Consider the following 6000-nt stretch of genomic DNA (forward strand, 5'->3'; position numbering starts at 1 on the left):
TGTTACTTGTTCTCACTGCCTCATGCTACAGCGTAAGTCCCAATAGAGCCTTGACTACATTCCTGGTCTGGCCTCTTATCAAGCTTTACTGATTAAAGAGTCCAAGAACCCAGGCTGGTAACACTTGGAGGAGTAGCTTCCTGAATTTTTGTGAAAGGAGCACTGGCGGACATTCTCTCTCTGATTCCTCTTTTATTTGGCATCCCTCCCCCTTACTTTGGGAACTGGAGTTTTCAACATTTTGTTGAGGTTGAAATTTGTTTTTCTGTGTTTTATTTGTTGCTGTGGCTTTGGTAATTTCCAAGAGGGAAAGGAGGCGATACTGATCTGACACTACCATCCTCAAAATAGAAGGTTTGGTAAGTACCAAGTTAAAGCAGTTTGCTTCCTTTTTTTTTTTTTGGCCGAGATTTTTTCTTTTAAACCTGAATGAGTGCTGTATTTTATCGAATAGCTGAATCTGTTCAAATGATTTTTCATCTGCCTGTTAATTTGATGTATTTCATTAAAAGATGTTTCAATGTTGGTCTGCCCTTGTATTTCTGGTTAACTTCTTGGTTTGTTTGTTTTTTTAGCTGCTGAGCTGGTTTTGGAAATAGTCCATTTAAGATTGCTATATCTACCCTCATAATTCATTTCATGGTTTTATTTTCTTTCCAGTTTAAGCATCAAGACTTTTAAATTGAGTTGGAGAGGTTTTAATTAAAAAAAAACACAAAACTCTTACTTTATATAAGCTAGGGATTACAAATCTGTGAGGGCCAGGCAGATTTTTTTTAGGTTAGAATGCACAACTACTAATTTATGTTCTTTTTTAGCTCTTGGATTATTTGGGCATTCTGTTTTTCACCTCTGTTTTCAAATTTGGCATAAAGACACTCAAATGTTTTATCTTACACATTAAAACATCTCTACTATATTTGTAGCTGTTTGCCCCCCTTTAAATGCTAATATACATCTTTTCTCTTTTGTTAAGCTTGCTCTATTTTTGTCCACTTGGCTTTCAATGTTTAACTTTTTGGTTTGGATCCTTCATATTTCTTTGTCACTCTCATCACAGTACATGTTATTCATTTTTCATTAGTTTTTTTTCCTTTCTGTTTCTTTATTATTGTTCTGTAGTGTTTATAACATCCTAAGCTAAGTACATCTCTTCTTTCCTTTTTTTGTTAACTGACAGCATTTAAGGCTCTGAATTTCTTTCTAAATACTTGCTTTAGCAGCTTTCCACGAATTATGATAATGTAGCATTTTCATTATCATCTAGTTTTTCATAATCTGGAATTTTCATGATTTTTTTTTTTACCATGACTAGTTTAGAGATACATTTGGGTTTCTAGGGCTTCGAAAAATCTGTTAATTATTGACTTTCAATTTAATTGCATTATGGTCAGATAACATTATATATATGATAAGGGTGGTTAGGGATTTTTAAAACTTCCCCTGTGGACCACTACTTGGTCAGTTCTCTTCAGTTGCTCAGTCGCGCACATACAAATCTCTCAGGAGGCAGGTAAGGTGGTTTGGTATTCCCATCTCTTTAAGAATTTTCCAAAGTTTGTTGTGATCCACACAGTCAAAGGTTTTGGCATATTCAATAAAGCAGAAGTAGATGTTTTTCTGGAACTCTCTTGTTTATGAATATTTGGTAGATTTTTCAAAATGTTTCATGCATCCTGGAAAAAATATTTACCCTAATATTACCCTAAATAAAATATTACCCTAAAAATATTACCCTAAATAAAAAATATTTACTCTAATAGTTAAATATTAGAGAGAGATCATCACCTCTCTGTCTACATATAGAGCTGTTAGATTCAGTGTCTTTTTTGGGGGGTTGGGGGCTACTTTTAACTTCAAAAATTATTTATTAATTATTGTGGTGGGTAAAATCATGCTCCTCACTCTAAAATTCATGTACACTCAGGCCTTACAGTGTGCACTATTTGGAAAGAGGGTCTTTGCAGATGTAATTAGGAAGAAAAGGCGAGGACCTACAGAAGAGTGTCATGCAAAGATGGAGGCAGAGGTTAGGATGACGCAGCAACAAGCTAAGGAAAGCCAGGCGTTGCTGGGAGCCACCAGAAATGAGGAAAAAGCAAGGAGGGATTCTTTTCTAGAGCCTTCAGAGAGAGAGTGTGGCTCTGGCAACACTTTGATTTTGGACTTTTAGTTTCCAGAGCTATGACAGAATAAATTTCTTTTGTTCTTAAGTGAAACCACGGGTTAAATCCATTGCACTTGTAACCTGCCTTTGTTGATCAAAGTCATTTTGATTGTTACCACCAAAAACTTGCCTGTCCTCCAAGATGCTGCTTATACAAGATGTTTGCCTGCGTTGTTTTTCAGGAAATTGGAGTCAGCTGTGTCTCCTTCTAGCTCAAGCCAGTTAAGACTGGTTAGGACCGCCTCTCCTTCAACTTGGCATGCACCAGTGCCCACTATTTGACCTTTTGATGTCAGAGGGCCTAAAACTCCACCCTCAGATCTTGAGCTCTCTGCCATTTTCTGAACTGGCATCCTGTGAAGACTAATGTAGCTTATTGCACCCCTGGAAAATGTAATTACCTTACCCTTTTCTTATTTCCAGTCACCTTTCCCCACAATCCCCACACCTCAGACCACTCTGCTTCTTTATCTCACAAACCCCACAGCCCCTCACCTTTGGGGAGGCAGGTCTGAGACTCACTCTCTCCTTGCTTGGCTGCCTTGTAAGTAAATGCATTATTTGCTGCAGAGCTTGTCATGTCAGTGGTTTGGTTTGCTACAAGTGGACAAACCAACCTAATTTGGTAACAAGACCATCCAGTTTGTGGTAACTTATTATGGCACCCCTAGGCAACTGTTCTTGTTTTGTGTATGCCAGTTTTAGCCCATTCTTTTTTTGTAAGTATGGATGAGATTTCCTTATCTATGTCTGGAAGCCTCCTTAGCCTCTTTAATTAACTTCCTTTTAGGTGTGTTCAGCTCAGTTATTGAATCGTTGCCTTTTTTGGCTTTACAAAGAAGAAAGTGTTAGTCACTCAATCCTGTGTGACTCTTCGCGACCCCATGGACTATATAGCCTGCCCAGCTCCTCTGTCCATGGACTTCTCCAGGCAAAAATACTGGAGTGTGTAGCCAGTCCCGTCTCCAGGGAATCTTCCAGATTCAGGGATTGAACCCTGGTCTCCTGCATTGCAGGCAGATTCTTTACTGTCTGAGCCACCAGGGAAGTCCTTTTTAGCATTTGAGTTCTTGATGTTTTGCAATTTTATTTTGTAGTTCCATTTAGAGTGGAAAAGACAGTTTTTGTTTATTTGCTTCTTGTTGCTGCTGTTCAGTCAGTAAGTCGTATCTGACCCAATGAATTGCAGCACATCAGGCTTCCCTGTCCTTCAGTGTCTCTCAGAGTGCGCTCAAACTCATGTCCACTGAGTTGGTGATGCCATCCAGCCATCTCATTGTGTGTCGCCCTTTTCTCCTCTTGTCTTCAATCTTTCCTAGCATCAGGGTTTTTTCCAATGAGTTGACTCTTCGCATCAGGTGGCCAGAATATTGGAGCTTCAGCATCAGTCCTTCCAATAAAATATTCAAGGTTGATTTCCTCTAGGATTGACTGGTTTGATATATCCACATTTCTTTCCCTAGGGTGCCTCTTTCCTGTCCTGGACTCCAGTACTCAGCCTGGAGGCTGAAATTGCAGAGCCAGCCAGAAGCAGCTTGATTCCCCATTCTTAGGTTTCTACAATCCGTGTAAACAAGAAGCTATAACAGAGCTGCTGCTGCTGGTGTCAAGCACCCAGGAGAACAAGAAAACTATTTCTGGATTACTTTTGGTCTAAAATAGTGGCTAGCATCCCCCTGGGTTCTGCTGACACATGATTTTGTGATGTTTTCCCCATTTCTAGTCCATAGAAACACTTATCTTGGCTTAGGCTCCAGCAAATTTCTTCTTTTTTTTTTTCTATTTGTTTTCTCGTTTTAGTTTCCATATCATTGCTATGAATTTGTAATAGAGGCTCAACAATTGAATGCTTTGAGTCCAATTGCCAGTTGGTCTTTCCAGAGCCTAAGTAGCTATCAAAAATATTTTGGCTATAGCCAATGGAGCTATAAATGACCAGGTCACTTCTGGATTCAAATTCTATTTTTCTTTCCATTCCTGGGCAACCACAAGACCTTGTATGTTTTGGCAGAGTCACAACACCTTGAATATATTATAATCAGGTAACCTGATGACTCACTTGGTCCTAATCAATCCTATTACCAAAAAAATACATTCCATATTTATTTGCGTATCTCAGTCTCTATCTCTTGTTATCACCATAGTTCAGACTACTATCATCTTTTACCTGGTCTACAGCAGTAGTCTCCTAACTGGCTCACAGTTTATCCCTCTCTTACTCATATGGGAGCCAGCAGGATTGCTCTTAAACCTAAAGCTAATAATGTCAACCCTTTGTTTAAAATCCTTAAAATCCTTTAAAATCCTTAAAACCAGGGACTTCCCTGGTGGTCCAGTGGCAAGACTCCATGCTCCTAACGCAGAGTGTTTGGGTTCGATCCCTGGTTAAGGAACTAGATCCCACATGCTGCCACTAAGAACTCGCATGTTGCAACTAAGACTGGCACAACCAAATAAATTAATTAAAAAAAAAATCCTTTGGTGACTTCCTGTTTTCAATGGGATGAGATAAAAACTCCCTTTTAACAGCCTAAATGGCACCATATGATCTGATTCCTTCTTACCTCCTGACATCATATTCTACTACTATCCCCCAAGTTTATTACATTTCCACAGTCTGTTCCTAAAACACCATAAAACTGCTTTTATTTCAAGGTCTTTGCACTTACTATTTCCTCTCTCAGGTTTCTAAGGTGACTGACTCATTTTCATAAATCAGGCCTCCTTCTTGCCTTCCCCCATTCTTGTACCCTGGCATCTATCAGCAGTCCTATTGGCTCTGCCTCCAAAAGTGAAAGTTGCTTAGGCATGTCCAACTCTTTGCCACCCCATGGACTGTATGTATAGTCCGTGGAATTCTCCAGACCAGAATACTGGAGTGGGTAGCCATTCCCTTCTCCAGGGGATCTTCCCAACCAGGGGATCAAACCTAGGTCTCCCACATTGCAGGCGGATTCTTTACCAACTGAACCAATATTCCAAATCCTCACACTTCCTTCCTTTGCCATTATCACCCTGGTCCATGGAACCCTGTTACACTCGCAGTCACTGTAACAGATATATTGATATTAGGGCTCACTGATTATCCGGGTGCCCCAACAAACTTCTGCAAACTTCCCTTTCAAGTTACATGAAGTCATGTCACTCACCATAGCCGATGGCGACACAAATGAACAGGTGACTTCTGGATTCGAGTTCTATTTTCCTTTCCGTTTCTGGGCAACCACAAGCCCTTGTATGTTTTGGCAGAGTCACAATACCTTGGATATATTATTCACTACTTGTAGATATCTGCACAGGACCTACACTGGACTTTGTGTACTTTAACTGTAACCCAGAAAGCTTGGTATGTTGTAGTTTCATTCTTATTTGAGTAAAAATATTTTCTCATTTCCCTTGATACTTCCTTTTTAACCCATGGAGTATTTAAAAGTGTGTTGTTACAAGTATTTGGAGATTTTCCTTTTGGAGATTTTTCCTTCCTAGTTTTCTAACAGAAATGACTTTTCTTTTACTGATTTCTAGGTTAATCGTATCATGGTTAGAGAACATACCTTACATAATTTAAATTCTTCTAATTCTTTTATAATATTAATTCTTTTAAATTGGTTAGGATTTGGTTCATTTTATGACCTATCTTGGTGAATGTTTCACATGCTCTAAGAGAATGTGTATTGGGTAGAGCGTTCTATAAATGTCAATTAAATTTAGTAGCTTGATGATCAATTCTACTGACTTTTTCTTGCTGATTTTTTGTCTATTCATTCTATGTATGTATTACTGACAGAAGAGTATTGACCACTCCAACTAAAATTGTGAATGTCTCTTCCTCC

Source organism: Bos indicus, chromosome 12 (assembly GCF_029378745.1).
Source record: "Bos indicus isolate NIAB-ARS_2022 breed Sahiwal x Tharparkar chromosome 12, NIAB-ARS_B.indTharparkar_mat_pri_1.0, whole genome shotgun sequence".
Classification (NCBI taxonomy): Eukaryota; Metazoa; Chordata; class Mammalia; order Artiodactyla; family Bovidae; genus Bos; species Bos indicus.